Below are 19,343 nucleotides of genomic sequence, written 5' to 3'. Positions count from 1 at the left end.
GATGGAGTTACAACGTGGCTCTTGCATTGCAAGGGGCAGTATGCTTCTAAGTAGAATGTGCCCGATCCAATGTCTACCTTCCTGTGCATGCTCCACAAGCATTTTCTTTCCACTTGACTCCATCCCCCAAAACACAAAACAGATGAAGCAGGACAATTTGGACCAAAAAAAACCATAGCAGATGGCAAGGGAGAGGGACCCAGCCCCTCACAACTCAAGAATATCAACATCCTGCTTCCTGCCACCTCCATACAACCCACAAGAACAGCCACTCCACGAACCCAAAGCCAGCTCCAGAAGGGCAGACCTTACCAGGAAGCCTTCATGAGTCCTCAAGCTGAGTAGAAGAAGCTGATCCCAGCAGGAAGGGTTACTACGTTCCAGGACCTCCAAATGCAAGCAAGCAGACCAGAAGTGCACATGCATATGCTTGGGGCTATGGGTCTGGAAAACCTCTCCCCATATAGGTCCCCATGCTGAGGGCAGGGGAAGGCATCCTGCCCCTTCCCACCACGTGTGTGGGCCAGAACAAGGCAAAGAGACAGACACCTCTAACCACCCAGCAGCTCAAACAGCCAGCCATGTGCTGAAGGGCAATTAAGTTCCTCATTAGCTGTAATTAGCAGACACCTGACAGCCCTTAACAGAAGCCCAACAGCAGTAGGACCTCCGCCTGGCAGGAGAGGGCCAGTGCGAAGCCAGTGTTTGTGGCCTTTTTTATCAGTCTCCATTTCTCCCAGCTCCCCGTGACTGTGCAGGAGCCTCCCCAGAGGCAGCACCTGCGAGCATGAGTCTGATCCACAGCCCAGTGGGGTCAGCCAGGAAGCCCTCCAGATTTCAGCAGGCTGTGGGTCAGACCTTCTCTGAATAGTCTGGAAATAACAGCCCCAAAGAGATATGCTTTGGGCAGAGCTGCAGCCACAAGCTTAATCAGCTCTTGGGGCCAGGGCTGCATACCACTAACTGATCCATGAGCAACTCCTGTTAATTACCCCACTCCTCCTGCTTGGTGCTTCTACCCTCTACAAATGTACAAATCAAGATCTACAAAAGTCACCTTCCCTGGGTAAGATCTCTTGCCGACCCTCTTACTCAGATGAAATCTTCAAGCAGCAGGAACTTCACCTCATATGCCCAAGGCAGAAAAAAGGTTAACCCAGGCAGGAAGACCTGCCAACACTCTTCTCTGTAGTCAGACATATTATCCATTGCACTACTGGTCCTCAGTGAATCAAATGAGTCAGACAATATCATCTTTCCAATTTCATAGCCAAAAGGAAGGGGGTCCCTAAGTAGGCTACTGACCTCTGGGTACAGCTTGGTTGCTTCAGGACATGTGGGTGGCAAACTGCTTTGTCTTCACAAAGCTGTTAATGTGTGTGGTCTAAAGGACTTTGATTATTTTCAAGTCAAAATAATCCTGGTTATGAGGGAAACCAAGAACCAGGGAAGAATCAAAGAGAAGAGAGGAAAAAACTTGCAAGTGTACAGTCTTGTTCCTTCTTCATTTGGAATTGGTTTTAAATTGGGCTTTGCTGACTGGATGCAAGACTACAGGCTGATGCTATTCATCAGCCAGTATTGTATTATTTCTCCCTGTGATTTCCATGCCCTTATCAGGCTGGAGAGCGTGCAAGCAGGAGCAGGTGACAGGCTAGACAGGCGTGCTGTGTGGCTGCACCAAAAATATTCGGACAATGTTTGTTGGTCAGTAAGACACATGTTCACTCTGCTTTTTTTTTTTTTTTTTTTTGCATGGGAAAGGCTTTGGTTCCCGTTGAAAGCTTGTCCTGTCAGCTGCCAACATGTTTATTGCATGTCCACATCCTTTGATTAGTACTTAAGCACCTGGCCTTGAGTTTGCTGCATGTAAGCTTCCTACAAGCCTTAATGCATTTATCTTCACAGATAAATGTGAAGGAAGGGAATAGCCCCTAACTCCCTTGAACAGAGCAGATCTTTTGATGCAGGTCTTTTAAATCCTAGGCTAGCCATTAAATCCCTCCGTGTTTAGTGGTCTCCAACTTGTTCTTCAAGTCATTCATTATTTAGTGTACATGCCTGGCTGTATGGTGCTTCATTACCTCTGGAGGAGGATGGCAAACACAAAGAATCAGGAATCTCTGTGTCCTCCTTAGCTTCAGAGACACTGGAGTGCTCCAGACTCTTTGTAGCTAATCCCATGCTTTTTAAACTCATTTGCTGAGTTCTTCTTTGTAAGAGGGGAAATTAACAGTCAAGTGATGTACAGGTCCTGTATTTTCATTTTGCTACTGTTTTATTCAGCCTGCAAGATGAATGTAAAGGAAAGCTTACAGAAAGCAAAGTACAAAAAAAAAAAAAAAAAGACATTATTTTTAGGTCAAATTTAATTTCCAACACTGGTTCTTTCTGTGACTCCTGGAGAGTAAGAAGGCCTTCACAAGCGAGTAGCCTCTTCCTGTGAAGGCACCTACCAGTCTGAGCAAAGCTCCTCTTTCCTTTTATGCACTAAGAAGCCCGAGCTCTCAAATTCTCATATTGCGAAGTTATCACAAATGCTCAAACCAATTTTTGGTGTATGTTTGTGTGGCTTTCCACTGCATCCTCTCTAATTTTTCAGTTTCTTTACAAGTAAGGCCTGTTTTAAAATGTCCCCAACAAAGGTTTGGAAGGGGAGGCAATATCTTTTATTAGCCTAAATGACATAGCTGGGAAAACTAGACAAGCCTACAATTACTGAAGACTTTTGCCTAGTGAAAGATACTACATTTCTTTGGCATCCTTGCCTGGATTATAGCCTTAAACCAGCTCACATTCAGCAATTCTTGTACCACAAAGAAAGCACAGAAATCCTAGAAAGGCTGGACATTTTATCCGTACTGCCACAAAACAGCATTATTATGAGGACTGCTCTGCCTGGGCTGGTTTGTTGTTGCAGGGTAGCTCACCAGGACTAAGCGGCTCCTATTTCTTTAACATAAATCACCACTAAAACCATTTGTTTGAGTTCAAAACCAACAATGACATACTTGAATTGCAATAAATTAATTACATAGGGCAGCACAGAGAATCACCAAAAAATACATTAAGTAAATGTAAATGTTTTGATAAGGTGTTGTAACAGCACAAGGTAGCTACTTTTAAGCTATGTCTCTAATCTCTGTCTTGTTACAGATAATGGGTGAGCTCCCTCTGCCTCTTCCTGATTTGTCTTCTTGGCATTCTTTGAAAGTTAGGATTGGAGTAAAACATCTTTCCATCTTCAGGCAGCTTTTAAGAACAGCTGCCCAGGATGTACAGTGGTTACCTGAGCTGAGACCCTGCAGTTCTCTTTCCCAGCAGTACCTGGGGAACAACGTAATACCAAACTATCACATGTATGAAGAAAAAAACATATCAGGAAAGCATCACTCCTAAAGAGAATGAGACAGACTGTAAATCTATCTAGCTCAGCCTCCCCTACAGCTGGGAAGGTCTCTCGCTTCAGATTCCCTCCATCCGTCTTTTGAGCAGCGGCCTGTCACCAAAGAAAGCTGTTGACAGATGGCCCCGATTCACATAGCCGTGCAGGAAGCCCAGACAGCCCACTATCGCTGTGCAGGAATTCATCTCGCAGACAGGCACCTTTGCCTACTAGCATCTACAGTTCAGTATACAGAAGTCCAATCATCATTGTAGCCACATTTTACTAATCTAGTCTAAAATAAAACAGCGGCAGCAGCACAAGGCATGCTCTGCCTTGTTCAGTATTGCTACTGGCAGCTGCTTGTGCCAGAGGGGTGGGAACGGTTTGTTATTTTCCTAAAAAAAACAGACTTCAGAGAAGGTCATAAAGTTGTAATCAGAGTAGATCTGCCCTGTGGTCCTTCTTGCCCAGCAGCTTGTTCCTAAGAGCAGTGTGGACTTGGCAAAGCAGCTGTAAGACAATCCCTCAGTAGATCCCAGTCAGTAATAAGGATTTCTCTACCTGTCCCTATAACCATCCCAGCAGACTTGTACGAATACAGACCTGTCCACCGCAGGTACCCTGATACCAGCGTCAGGGAACATATACTGCCATTTCTGTTCTGCACAGCAAGAGAGGTAAGTTCTACCAACACAAAAGACATCACAGTTTCACCACTAAAGCTGAGGTGATGTAACTCTTTTGGCTTAAACACAAAATTACATCTTTACAGCATTATACTGACCAAAATTTATGAGGAGTCCAGGATACAGAATGTGGTCAAATAAACTAATAGTACAATGAGTAAAAAAATTATAATCTGGATCAACTACTTACATGCTGCCCTAAACCCCACATTCTTAGACCTACTAAGGAAAGAATGTTATTTTACAGTTAAAGAGAGATACTAGGAGATACAAAAAGCTATTTCAGACATTAAATGAAAGCATTCCTGAAGGCTGAAAACCATTGTGTACAGAAAGGGCACAGAAAAGGAGCCTTTGAGAAACCTGAATAAGAAAATAAATCTCCCTTTATTTGCCTTGGAGAGACTTTTTTTATATCAGCTCAACATTTCTTTGAAACCATTACCATCAAGTTGCATAGTACAAAAGGGAAATAGATGTTTATTTATCAACAGAGAATCACAGGCCAGTCTCTGCCCAGGACAGGATCTGTCCTCTTTACTGCTGCTGTGATGGCAACTATATCTCCTAATTCAGGATAAGAGTGTTGCCCAGAAAGAGGAGCCCCAGAAGCAGCATGGAAACCCCATCTGGATCTGGGGCACCTAGAGGGACACAGTGAAAACCTTCACAGTGAAGGTCAAATTGGCTTGAAATTGCATTTGTCATATTCTTTTCCTTATTAACATAGGAATATCCATTTTCTCCTATTAGTCTTCCCGGGATAGTGGGAAAAATTACCTTATTTCCTGAATCAGCGAGTGGCAAAAAAAGCATTTGGTGTTAAAATTGAGGTTGTGATGCAAAGGTTTTCTCGTGAATATTTTCAGTGCAAAAGCAGTCTTTCTGTAAATTTCTTGGTAATTTCATAATGTAAGAGTCACCCAACACAAAAATACTGAAAAACAGATCCTTGACTATCAGGGAGCTACAGTGTATGATGAGTTCAGTATTTTCTCTTCTCAACCCTTAGCCCCAGTCCCCACCACACTCTTCATACATGAACCAAGCAGAAAAACAAACTCCCTTCACAGTGGACTCCTATCTGGGTTCTGAAGCCATGAGTGCATGAATCATGGGTGGGAGGTCTGGGCTACCAACACTTGGTGGTGGGACATGGCTGGAACCTCACACAGGCTGTTCTCAGATAGCAAGCGATCTCTGGCATGAGCTGCGTTTGGGCTGGTTCCTATTATAGAAAGAAAAAAATTGAGCTGCCTGGTTACTGTGTTTGGATTTTCTTCAAATGTGTCTTCGCTGGCAGTAGATATGTTTCGACATGTACTCATTAACTAGACTCCCTCCTCCCAGGGACTCAAACTTCTGAATGCATAACTTTCCTTTTACCCAGAAAATGTAATTTCCTATTGTTATGAGCACCAGGATTTAGTTTTAATGCTTTATCTCTCCCCAGGTAAGAGCTGTGTATAGTAGATTAGGAAACTCAACCAGGTGAGTTTCCAGGCTGTTGAAGGAGGTCTCCCAGCACCCAGGAAGCTCTGGACTTTGCACCTGGGGGTTACACTTACAGCAGGTGTAGTGAGGGGCCTGGAGAAATAAAAGGGCACAGCTGTAGCCTGTGTCCCAAAACAGAGACCCCAAGCCACTGCACTATTTGCATACCTTGTGAGAGCAAATCCTGTCACCCCAATAGGTGCCAGCCCTCTTGAGACCAGGTCTTAGGTGACACCAGACAGAAAACTCTGTGCTGAAGCAATACTTTCTCTGCCAGAAAAGTCGTGACCCGTTTTCCTCACCATCACAAACCTTCATGTCTTCAGCCAGCTTCTTGTTTTCAGAGATTGGTTTCAGGAAATCAAGATAGCCAGCTTACAAACTCAAACTTTTCTGTGCAGATGATCTCTAAAATGAAAACTAAATACATCTCCCCTAAAATGACCTATTAATATTGATCTAGGCTCCAAGCAAATAAATGAATGTACTCCTACTATTTGGATGGCTAAATATTTCCAATTAAGAGCATTACGAACAATGCACAGCATGTTTGCTTTGGAGGGAGGCTAAGGATTTAAAGCTCCTGTTAGAAACATTAGCTGCTGTCACCAATATGACTTGATGACTTGAGCATTTATTTTTTCTGGGATTTTTTTTCTCCCATTCCCCCCAATTTTTCAATTAAAACTTAATCACCTGCCCACTCACTCACTGTAGAAGTAATAGGGAGATTATAAGCTATCATAAAACCTTCTCTGGTCTCATATTTCTCTCTGGCAACACAGAGAAAAGGTCACTTCTAGTACTGGCCTACATACTAAGCCAAAATTTTATTGTGGTCTTGTGGCTTAAACACTTGCTTTAGGAATGTGCATTGGGTGCTGGCTGGTGCTTCCATGTCCCATCTTTCTTCAGCTTTGCCTGAGTGTCTTCTAGTGAGCTGCACTGCCACGTCATCAGCAGAAATCAGGATCCAGCTCTTGGGGGACGTACTTCTTGTACCTTCCTCTGACTTGGGTATGTTTATCAGGTTTTATGACTTATTTCTATATGTTGAATCAAACTAGGGTCATCTCTGCGTATGTGAAACTAGCAAAGAACAACAGACTCGCGTCCCAGCTGAGCAGCTGTCAAGTGGAGAGAAATTTCTGCAAAGATCACTACCTTGCTATTGGAAACAGGCTGAGAATGGACAGCACATCACCTTACCTGCTAATGAGACAATAACCGCCTAGTGCTATTGCATTCAATTCCTTAAATAAGCCTGTAGTTCTAAAATGAGCAGGGACTTGTTTAAGCTTGTAACCAGAGCAGTGGCTGGAGGAAAGCTATAAAGGGAGTTTGTATATATGTGCAATGATAGCAGCAAGAGAAGAGATTAGATAAACAGAAGATCGTTTACAGCATCATGTGCCTCACAAACCTCTCCTGGCAGGAGATGTATTACATCCACTCCAAAACAATTAGCTGGCCTGACAAACAGAGAATATTCACTGGGGGTAGGTAGCAAGGGTGATTTGTCATTGAGACCCCTAGGCTATCAGAAGAGCAGAGGCCAGGGTTTTCCTGGACTCTTTTATGGCCAGCTGTTTATTTTTAAGAATTAATTTATTCTTCCTGGTGTGTTTGGTGCAGTTGCCACACAAAAAGAGCTGTTGTTAGTGTCATATCCTTACGGGAGGAGCCAGGGAGAAAAACTGATCTGTTTTCCTGGGTTTTCTGAGTACGGTGGAGGTCAGCAGCTTGGATCTACCTTGCGCAGACAGAGCAGCAGGGCCTGGAAACATCATTGCAAATCTCTGTGCAGACACATGGGGCGTGAGCTGCCACCCCCAAGTAGGCTTTCACTCCCCTTGCTCCCCAAACAGACATAAATTCTCTTGAAAAAAAAATTACAATTTGCGCTGCTATAAATGTAGAGAATCATTTACCTGCAAGTACCTTTTCTCCCAAGATGCTGAACATGGAACTGGCTCAAGGCTTTTCAGTAATAAGGAGAAAACTCCCCTTTCATCTGCAATTTTGAGGTTGCCAGATTTTACAGGTGCAGCAGAGGTGGTCTTGAGGTAGAAGTGTGAGGAAACAGTGAGGCTTTGAGGCCACAGGAAATGCTTTGAGAGTAGCACTTCGCTCCTTCAGCTCTCATCTATTTTGTTCCACTGTAAACACAGCCCTACTGAACTTTTGCCATTCTCGCATGTTGGAATGGTCAAGCACCTAGGAAAACTCCACCCAACAATCAACTACTCAAACTATATGGCCAAGTAACACAGTGAACTCACAGAGCTTGGTGAGTTTGTAGTGACCTGGAGAAGATCGCAGACCTGCTGGCAGAGCTGTGGAGGGCTGGTGGCTGTCACTCAGGTGATGGTCCTTCCCGTGGTCCTGGTTAGCTGCTGCCTAGGTTGGGGGAGTAGGAGAGGCAACATTTACCTGAACTACAGATTAATGTGTACAGCTGCTCTGTATCTTTGTGAAAAATATTACTTGTCATCCCCTTTTTACAGATAATAGACTGGTTTCATCCGGATCCTTTTGGAACTCCCAAGGATTGCCCAAAGAGCTGGATGAAAAATGTTTGCAATCACTTTTCATATCTTATTGCTTCTCCTTATTTGAGCCTGGTCTCTTCAAGCTCATGGCATTATGCCCATTTCTGATTGTGAGGCTGAAAGACTTTAAAAGGGGAAAAGTAAACAGCAGATAATAATAATATAACCTTTCTGCCAGGTGGTGTTAGCAGTAGGAACAGGCAGAGTCAGACAGTGTCTAGAATTTCCATTTAATATAACTAAAATGAATGGTTCGAGCCTCCAACTAATACCTTGCCCTCTAGAGTTTTAGGAATGCAGATTGTAAATCCCTGATCACCTTTAATGCCTGTTATTTTCTGAGCCCAGAAATTATGTTACTCATCAACTGACTGACCTAAAACCCTTCTGAAAACTTCAGGCTTCTTAGTAAAAATCCTGCTAGTTCTCACCTGCCAACTTCCTTCAAATAGTAATGAGACACCTTAGCTACTACCTTTCCTATGGGGCTCTGTCTTTCTTCTCTTGTAGGACACACCAGCCACTACTACCATCCAGCAGAGACCGTCTTAGTAAAGGAGTAACTATAATTAGAAAAGATCACATGCTTCTTCAAAACAGAGTTGTGACTTGTCCATGGTCATGATGCTGGACAATGAGGTAACCAACTAGTGCAGCTGCTAGTCCGACCGGTCTCATTTAGGCTTCCCACTGTGCTCTGAAAGAGCTTAGCTAATAGATAGACAGTAGAGAAGGCAAAATTTTGGCCTAGAAAAGATGTGAAGATCTCGCCGCTTGGCTGGAGGGCTGTGTTCCTGTACAAGTGCATCTACTCAGCATCCTGGAAGAGGGACCTATGTGAGATGTGTTTCTCATATAAAGCCCCCCTACCTGGGCTCATGAAGAGCATAACAATATTTGAGATACCTGTTTGAAAGAAAAAGTCTGCCTTGAGCGTTTGTTCCTGTTTCTTGGTGTGGGGATCCCATGGTTTGTAATGGGCACCTCCTGCTTCAGCTCACTGATGCCTCACCGAGGCTCATTGCCTCAGAGTCAGTTATGAAATTGATTTGACTATTGTACTGTCTGAACACTTCTATAGCAGTAGTCTCAGAGCTGTGTTTTCTGAATTTTATGCATGTCTGTTTATTCCATTTAACAAAATTCACTGAAAACACTCATAGAAAGATCTCTGTCATTTTCCACCTTTGCAGCAGGATTGGCAAGTTGGAGAGCAAAGATATTCAACTAAGGTGTTTAAAAGAACGTTAAAGGCTCAGTTTCTGACTTAATGCCCGTGACCCTCATTTCCTCCACATTGCAGTTGCCAGCAGACAGACACGGTGCTTGTGCTTCTCTCCCATGGACTGCAGAGGAGGAACCTTGCAGCATTTGGTACCTACTGTCATTTCCTGGGCTGGAGGCATCATGCCCAGGCAAACTGCATTGCTAGTGAGACAGAAGGCAATGGAAGCCTTCTTCTTGTATAGTGCTTCAGCTTCATTTGTGAGGCTAAAAATGATCAAAGCCTACAGGGTGAAAACAGATTTTAAAAGATGAATTTTTTGCTGTCCTAGGCAGAGTTCCTACAAAGAGTTTTAGGCATCCAAGTCCTATTTTCTATAGATTATCCTGATCTTAAAATTAGTAGCTTCTGGGAACTGATAAAATACATCTACTTATGGAATAATAAAAAGTTTGGGTCAGGAGTTCAGACCATTGGAAAAAAACCCTCTCCCTGGGAGGAAAAGGAAAACCCGGAGACCTCACTGATTTCAGAATAGGTAGTTCACATTTCTTTGGAGGCTCATTCAGGCCTTAATTTATACAGCCACACTTTACCACACGTGGCAGATGTGCCTCCTTGGTAAACTCTTCTCCTTCCTGGCCTTTCAAGTGCAGGATCTCACCTACCTGGATGACTCTGAGTGATGTTCATAGGAGAACAACCCTTGAAATGCCAAACAGATGTGAAAATGCATCTGAGAAGGAATGTATGGGTGGTACACATCTGTCATCACCCCTTTCACCATCTCACCTCCTCCCCTTTTATCTGGTGCCCACCCCTACCAAACTACAGACAGGGGAGCAAGGTGAAAAGCGAGACAGAGCCCTGTTTAACCTAACGTCTGTTTTTGCAGTGTGAGCACTCTACTGGTCTTTACCTGGCTGTGCGAAATTCAGCTTTGCTTCACTGAATGTTTACTTTAAGGTGGAATTGTAGCGCTTAGGTATTTTAGGCAGGCTCCTATTGGAAATCTGGTCTACCTTAAAAAAAGAGCATAAAAATATGAAATCACAGAAGTCATTTGTACTTACATAGAAAAAACACAGTCCCCACCACCACCCACACGTGTAGCCAGTCAAAGAGGTTACCTTTATGCTCAGCTGCCCACTTTTTTTTTCATTTACTGTTTCCTGAACTGCTCTGAAAACAAGTTCAACATTTTAAACAAGCAGGGTTTTTCGTTAGTGGAAAATAATTTTTTTTTCTTTTTTCAAAATAGATATTTTTCCTGAGAGATTTTTTTTTTTATAATGAAAAAGTTTTTCTGGCAAAATAAACATAGTCCTTATTATAGTGATTATCAGAATTTTGTTAGAAGGTAAAAACTAATAAGTAGTATATTAATAGTTTCTAGTTAAAAAAAAAAAAAAATCACATTCCCTCCCAAAAAGTACAAGAAATCTGCAGCAGATCCCTAAGGACTTCCTAAATATACACAGATACAGTCAAAATTCTCAGAAGAAGTTAAAAATAAGATCAATCTGAAACCAACAGAGTGACACCATCTTCAGCTTCTTTTAAGAGCCTTTTTTTTCTTTCCTTCAACCTTTTTTCCTACATGGCAAATTCCACTTCATATGGGTAATTGAATAGCTACATTAACCAAGACTCTCCTACAATCTTCTAAAATTATAGGCATTTTCCTGCAAATGCTTTGAAAGTTTCTGATTTCCAGTGCTTTTAAAACAAAGACCAATTGTCTCTCTCCTGTTTTTCAATGCCACATGGGACATAAAGCATATTCTTGTTGGCCATATAAAAAAGAGAGGACATGATTTGCTTCATGACTGTGTCAGAATAGCTCTGCTGCCTGCGGTAAAATCAGTCCTAAATTTTTACCACCACAAAGAGAAACTTAAACTCTTCTTTTCACAGTGTTATTTGACCTTCTGTAGAAATCCACAGAGTCACTATGGGGATCTGAATCGCTTCGGTGTCATCCTCCCAGGGGATCTGCTATGAACTGTGCCCACCCTGCGCCGAGGCTGGGGCCTGAAGAGGTGGCTATGAAAGTGCACAGCTTTCTACTCAGAGCTGTACATAGATGTGAAAATGTTGAGAAGACCCCTCACAGCAGCTGAGGGACCGACTGGGTGCTATGAAGACAGTGAGTTTCTGTCACCCTCTCACAGAAGTGTCCTCACACCACCATAATCACTGCCCATACAGGGGAGCTCCCAAGAGCAGCAGAGATGTTGCGCCAGAGCTGATGTTACATCGCGTGGCTGTGAGTCCAGCCAAGCTCTCCGATATCAGATCCTTAGAGATCCAGCAGGGATTTGGGGAACAGGGCTAGGTATTAAGTGAGATCCTTCAGGGCAGTGTTTCTCCAAGGATTCTCCCTTTGCCTTGGACAAAGATCTGGCAGCCTTCATCACTTCCTACAGGCAGGAATGAATAGCAGGAGGGCGGTAGTGATGTCTCAGGCTCCAGTACCTCCAGTGAGACACTTACTGGAAGACAGTGGCTCCTAGCTCCTGTCTCCTGTCAAAGTCTGAATGCTTTTGGAGTCAGGATCCCCACCACATGTGCAGACAGGACACTACCAATGGATTCTTTGAAAAAGCAGTGCTTGCCCCCATGCACTGGGGTTCTGTCCACTCTGATCCTCTCTCTCTAAGCAGGAGAAGCACAGCCCATCTCTCTGCTGGCTGCCCAGGAAAGCTTCATTTCTGCTTCCTTGTCACTACAAACCGTAATTACAAGGCAGCAGCAAAGATTGTTGATAAAAATAAACAAAGCAAATAATTACTTAATAAGAATAGACTCGATATGGTCTTAGTGTAGGGGAATTTTTGAAAGAAGCTTTACTTTAGGGAATAATATGCAACCTATCATTTTTTCAAGACAAAGAGGCTCTTGGCATTCTTCGGCTCTTAATTTGCCTGAAACCTGAGCTGGGTTGATACGGATCTTTTCATTATTGTCCTGTGTTGACCTGGACAAAGCATTGTGAGAAGGCTTCAAATCAATCATTCCACGGCTTTGACTGAGTGCTCACCTGTTCAAAGGTTTGGTTTTGGTTGGTTTATTTTTTTAAAAAACGTGCAAGCAGAAAGATAGAATATTTTCTACCATCAGTAAGTCCTTTCAAGCAGCTGTTGTAAGACCAGGAGAAACGCTTGTTCCACTCACTGATCCCAAAGACCAGAATTAAATTCCCAGAGACCACAATAATTTAAACCAGAACAAAACAAATGAAAAAAAAAAAAACCACAAACAAACCAAAATCATGACTTGGTTGATTGCATTGGAATGAATTTGACCAACAGATGGCAGCTATGAAAAGTAAGACAGATCACTTTCCCAGCCATGTAAACAGAATGAAAGCACTATAACACATCTGCCACGTAAAAATGTTATTAGTCCTGCTCCTGAGACAAGTCATATAAAAAAGCCATTCTCAAGTCAATTGGTTTTGGCCTAAATGCAGTAGAAAATGCTCTGCATGGATATTCATCACCATTCTGCAGTGTTCCCTGATCAGCCTGCGATTTTGCAGCTTCCAGGGCACACAAGTTTTATTTCTTCTACAGAAAATCAAAGGTATTCAAAGGGTCAGGATGGAAATGGAGGGGAAGGTGTAAATGCAGGAATGTGCAAGGACTGTTCTGCCACAGGACATGCAGAGGGCTGGAAAGACCCCAGGAGTAATAAAAGCACCAACATACAAATGTCAAAGCCTCAGGAGGAGAAACAAAATGGCTCACCAGACTGCTCTGTTAGGGGCCAGCACTCAGCCTGGGGACAGGAGCATCCCGGTCCTACAACATAGGACCCTGGCCACCAAGTGTGCATTTGGACATGGGCACACAAACCTGTCCTCTGAATATACTGAAGCAAATACAACAAACAGTTCCAAGTACCAGGGCAGAGTTAGATGTGACCAGAAGCTAGAGTGAGCGAACAATTGCAGTAGAGATGTAAGCCTTTCTGATGAAAGCCTCCATTCAGGTGACAATTTTTAACTGAAAATCTTATAAATCTGTACAAGATTTTTTTTTTTTTAAATACTGAACAACTTCTGGGTAAAGTAATGTTTTTTTATTCAAGATAGTTTAATTTTGAACTGAGAAACTGTTCTTTGTTGACAGCAATATTTCTGGGCATAGGTAGTGGAAGAGGTAAAGGCAGGTAAGCAAACCTTCCTATCCTTTGTCATTTTCAAGTGGGCACTCCTTCTGGTCTGCTGCCTTCCAAAGTGATGCTTCAGCCAAGAAAGACCGAGGAGCAACAAAGAAGAACTTTTGCAGCAGGAGGAGAAGCTATACTCTGATCTGCATCAGATCACTGCAGGCAAGGATCAAACACGAGGCAAAAAAAGAAAAAGCTGCTTTTGGTGCCCTCGGGTTTTCTTTTGGGCTCAGACACTGGCCCATTCAGACACTGAGGAACCCACTCAAACTCTGAATGCCCCGATATCCTTTCTTCAAATGCAAACAAAAAGTTTGCTCCACCCTGCCGTCTTCATAGGGTAGTACTTGTAAGAACACAGGAAGCAAGGAAAGCCCATGGAAATGAAAATTGTGCTTTTCAGAAGAGCTCAAAACCAGACACTGGAAAACACAGGGAATTATTATTTAATTTGGGATTTGAAAATGAAGCCAGTTTTGTAATGGCACAAACGGCAAGAACAATGATGCAGGTCAAAAGACTCTTTTGGTCTGAAAGGCTCAGGGTCTGGAGGCACAGACCACAGGTGGGTCACCTGAAAGGGCTCTTCAAATACACATTTTCTTTTGTACCCATGATTTCAACACCAGGCACTGATCAGACTAAGGTGCTGAATAAAGACATCTAGAAACAAATATGGTACAAAACTGTGATAGCCATAAGGTGCACAAGTGAGTTAGAGGATAGGACAGAGAATCAGCTCTAACCTCCTGCTCATCAGTTCGTGAAAATATTGAACTGTCTGGTTCCTTTGACATTGGTCCCTTCCTGCTGAGGCAGAAAAACTAAATTCATTTTGGGAGGTAATTAGTTGGCTTGTCAGTTTGGAAATGTTTGAAGATCCCAAACTTTTCCTTTTTGGGGGTTTGTAGCCCACCTACATCAGTAGACACTTGAACATCCTGAAAAATCTGATACTGTTCTCTAAGATTTAGGAATGATCCAGAGCAGGGTAATGCATTTAAACAAACGAGTCAATGTATCTTGATTTCCCCAGTTCCTGGAGCAGCAGACTGAAGGTACTGTGGGGCCAGCCCATGGGCACCTATGAAATACACACATCACAGCCAGCATGTCTGAGCCTGGCAATGAGTTCCCAGGAGGAATGGAGAGGTGCTGGAGCGCAGAAGGGGGATTAACTACCAGCTGTAGTAAGCAGTACACATTTACTGCCCACCAAGAGAGAGGATTTGCAGATGCTCAGCCGCACTCAGGCTGCTGGCCCTGAGCCAGCTCAGCTGGTAAAAGCACTTCGTTCGCTTCATGTGTAGGGGCAGTGTGCTGGAATTTGCAGGGATGGCACGTGTCCTCACACACAGTCCCAGTTTCAGACAAAGCTTGCAGACACTCACTCAATATGAGTGATGACTCTGAAGAAGGTTCCCAGAACCAGTTTTGCTGTGATTTGTTTTCCCCACCTGTGAGCATGCTGCAGCATTCACACTGTGAGGTGCTGAGAGGGGAAGCGCAGTGAGTTTTAGAGGCTGCCTTTAAAACAGCTAATGATGATGAGGTGAGCCATGAACCCAGTGGGGTCAGACTGTGTTGCCATGCATACTGTCTCTAGTGGAACTGAGGCAGAAACTGTAAATGTCAGGAATTTGCCAAAAGTGGCATCGTCTATCAGGAAAGCCTGCCAATGTGATGGCTCTTATTGAGAGAGGTAGTTAGGTGTGAGACAGCTCGCTGAATCAAAATGATTTATCCTGGATTATATGGACATCCTCAGCCAGCCAAGGAAGAAACAATTGGCTTGGGAAGAGGTGCGCAATTTGTAGGGATACAACAAGAGCACCATGGCTACGCTGCTGACTGCAGAGAATGTGCTGCAAAAGGGTTTGCCATTGCCTGGCAAGTGCAGCACATGTTGTGCCCTGACACCTCTCACCTCATTTGCAGCTCTGTTTGCACAGCATCACCTCTCCAGGCACCAGAGCATCTGGAACCAGGACTGCTGACTACATGGATTTTGCAGCTCATATGAGATTGTACTTAAACGTCACAATTTCTGTTACGGAGGATTCTTTTTTCCTTTCTTATTTTTTTTTTAATTTCTGTCCAGAAAAACTTCATTTAGTGAGCCTGAATTTACTAAAGCTCCTGCAGCAGCCAAGCTAGAGAAACATAGATCCACACGCATTCCTGAATGCCTAACTCCCAAGGCAGTTTGGATGCCACTAATGTAAGAGAAACCTTACACGTAAAGTTTCCTGATATCAGTGCATCTCTGAGCTAGGCTTACTTTTGTCTTTTCTTTTCCCCACCAACACTCTCTCACACACATTTTGCAGACTTGACCTGGAGACAAGAACAAGACATGTTCCATATCCCATCACCTTGCAGCACCATGGCAGTTCCTGGCAGAAGTGCTAATACAGAAGCTCACGCTTAAAATACATCAATCTCTCAATCCCATCCACTGCTGGAGCAGCAGGTGGTCAGGGTATTATCAGTATTTCTCCTCTCTTCCTTCGGCCTGTAACCAGTCAGATCCCCAGCAGACAGCAGCTCTGTGCAGCCGCTCTCCAGCCTCTGTGCATTTACATGCAGGGAGATCACCTTCCCTCTTAAAGTGCAAGCGGCAAGTTCCTTTTCTGCATAAAACTGCCAGACTTTCCCAGACGCTTTTAGTGGTTGCGAGAGCCCTTCCCTGTAACAGAGTACACAGTTCTTTCTGTCCACAGGATCCACAGGTTTTTAAGTCATAGAGAAATGTTAGAGTCAAACAAACTGGTATCTAGCATTATACCTGCTGGAGACCATCGTTCCCTGTGGTTAGGTGAGCCCATCTTTCCGCTGAGGAAAGCCGTATTTCAGAGAGACACCTGGTCTTAATTTAAAGACTACATGTGATAAAGAACCCTGTTCAGCCTCTAGTAAATTATTTCAGTAGTTAATCCTCTTCACTGTAAAAAAATCTGCACCTTATTTCCACACTGAATTGGTCTGGCTTCATCTTCCTGTTCCCTGGACCTGCTTGGAGCATTCCTCCAAGGAAGCATTTTGGCATCCAGCTTTCTCCTTTGGCGGCTCATGTAGATTAGGGTCTCGTCACCTTTAGAACTTTGCTGCAAGTACATCTGCAAAGTCTTTTATAAAAGGCTGAATCCCCACGCAGCAACATGTGATGACCCAACCAGGAAAAAAAAAAAAAATAGATGGATAAGTCAGGCCTAAGGACTACTCAAGCCCAGTTTCTGGCAGTAGCCAGCCACAGGTATTGGAATAAAAATGTAAAATCCAAGGGCGGCTGAGTGACCCTTTGCATGACAGATCTCTCCAGTTTCACTCCCCACAAGCTGAGAGGCACCATATTGAAGGTCATAGTGAGTTTTATCAGCTCAGGCATAGGGTCACCTGTTTTCTGTTCACATGGTTACCAGTCTGCTTGGGTGTGGGCAGATTTAACTCCGCCTACCTGTACAGGACTTCACAGGCGCATCCTTAGATAAGCATAACAGATGAACCCTTGGGGCAGGTTTTCCAAGTACTGCCTCATCCACTTTTGTTATCATAAAACTTGATCGAAGACTGTGACTTCTCAGGAGGAGTCCCTAGTCACTTTCTCCTAAGGTTTCCCTACACAGAGCGTGACCAGGACTGTGGCTTGGTACCTGTCCAGTCACACTTGTACTAAATTAAACACAGGGAAAAGTCTTTTGGCTGTCTCCTGGACCCATGGCTCAGCATTTCTGGCTCAGTTTACACCACTGCTACAAAAGCCCTAAACTGACAGTATCTGGTTTACATTTATGGCAGTTTATACAATTCCTTTGGCTAGGTTTTTGCAAAATTTCCAGTGACATACATAGCCAATGTGAAAAATCAGAGTAGATTATTGTGCTTTTTCCTGACAAACTTCACATGCTTCTCTTCTATGTTTACTATTACTATGATGGCACATAGGCACACCAGGCTAAGGGTAGGACAATTTCTGTACTTGATGCTGTACAGATTCAGAAAGAAAAAGCCATTACCTCTCAAGGTTATAACAGCAAACACAAGCAAGGCCAGAGTCCTCTGGGACATTCCCACCTCCTAGAATTAAGTGTTGCTTCCTCCTACACATGAAGGTACAAGGCACAGAGATCTCCAGCAAGTTTCAGGTACTCTGACTGACTAACAAAGTCATCATCTCATGAGTTTGGCCAAATTTGAAACGCATCATGTGCTACCAAGGGAGCAGGTAGCAAACTCTGCTTCTGTCTGTCACGTGTTGTGCAGTGAGAGCAATGGGGGAAGAGGGGCTGGTTGACCTCAACAACAGCCTAGTCTGACACCTCTCCCCTCTTCCAGATCAAATTTGGGCAGGACATATGGCTTTTTGTTGCTGGCTAGGATGTCTGCTGAGCACCTCCCAGCTAGAGCTGTGAAAGGGAATTTTGGGCACCAAGCCCACTCCTCATGTAACCCAGTAAGTATTGCTGGCATAGTGCCTCCATAGTGGGACACGAGCTACAAGTACTGGTAGCCCAATGCCAACACTCAACCACTTCATCCAGCCAGAGGGCACATATTTGCTCAGCATACTCCACCACCAACATCAAGAATGTTGCTATAGCACAATAGTATGTGAGAAACAAACCTATTCTTGCTGTGACGTTGCTGGATTTAACTCCACTTACTTGTGCCCATCTGCTCTCAACAAAGCAAACAGCACAGGAGACAATCAGCCATGATACAAACTCCTGGGAGTGCTGATAGGAAGTTCTAAGCTTTCATGAGCATTTTTGTGGTCTGGATTTTATTTTCAGGAATATTTGCAGAGAGTAGCTAAGTGTGGGGAATAGCACGAGCATGACTTCCCATCTTTTATCACGCTCATATTTCAGTATTTCCATCCTTCGATTTGTCAGTCTGATAAGTAGTCAACAAAGAAGCATGGAACGTTTTCCATTTGCAAAATGCAATCTGGCAATTTGACTGTATTATTTTGGTACCATTACTACAGTACCTTTCACTTGCAACACTGGAGTTTCTTAGTACCTTCTGTAGTAAGCTATCAACAGGCAGTGCTTCCTCATGATCACTCTCTGGCAGTGACAGTGCAAGCTGTGTCTGGGTGAGAACATGGAGCTAAAGCCATGCTCACAATTTTCTGTTAGCTGCAAGCCCAGAGTTCAGCTCCCTTAATTTCAGCTTTCATCTCAACTTTCATAACTGCTGTTTGCCAGGGTTTAGCAGCCAGTCACCAAGGCAAGACTGGCTCAACCTCCTCCACAGCTCAAACGGGCCACACATGCCCATTACCTTCCCGTGCAAAACCACAAAAGAAATAAGTACCCTTCTGATTTATGATAAAGGATAGTAAAAAAGAGCAAGTTTACAAAACTAGTCTTATCACTGTTCTTTCTGATAGCTGGACAACCACTGCTTTGTGAACTCAGTAGTCTATTAACACAGCAATTAATTACAACACATGTTGGGCGAACACAAGTTAGCTTAAAAAGGTATAGAGGCAGAGCTGGTTATTGGAAAAACTGCAGTGGTCAGGAATTTTTTTTCTTCGAGCTGTTGCTCTGTCACAAAGCCTGAAATCCCAGCATGCTCGCAATGCAGGCTAAAACCACACTGCATGCAACAAGGAAAATACCTGCATGGAAAAATTGGACATCCACTGAACTCTGGGATGCCCAGGGGAGCAGCCCTTAACTACACGTGCTCATTTTCATTTGGACAGACAAGGAGCCTCTAGAAAAAGAAACCAAACATAAAGCAAGAACTTCACAAAACAGAGAGCTGCCCATTATCAAGCCCCCACTGCTGTAGCACCTGACAAGCCT

This window comes from Cuculus canorus, chromosome 7, assembly GCF_017976375.1.
Source record: "Cuculus canorus isolate bCucCan1 chromosome 7, bCucCan1.pri, whole genome shotgun sequence".
Classification (NCBI taxonomy): domain Eukaryota; kingdom Metazoa; phylum Chordata; class Aves; order Cuculiformes; family Cuculidae; genus Cuculus; species Cuculus canorus.
Note: the sequence above shows the minus strand (reverse complement) of the source record.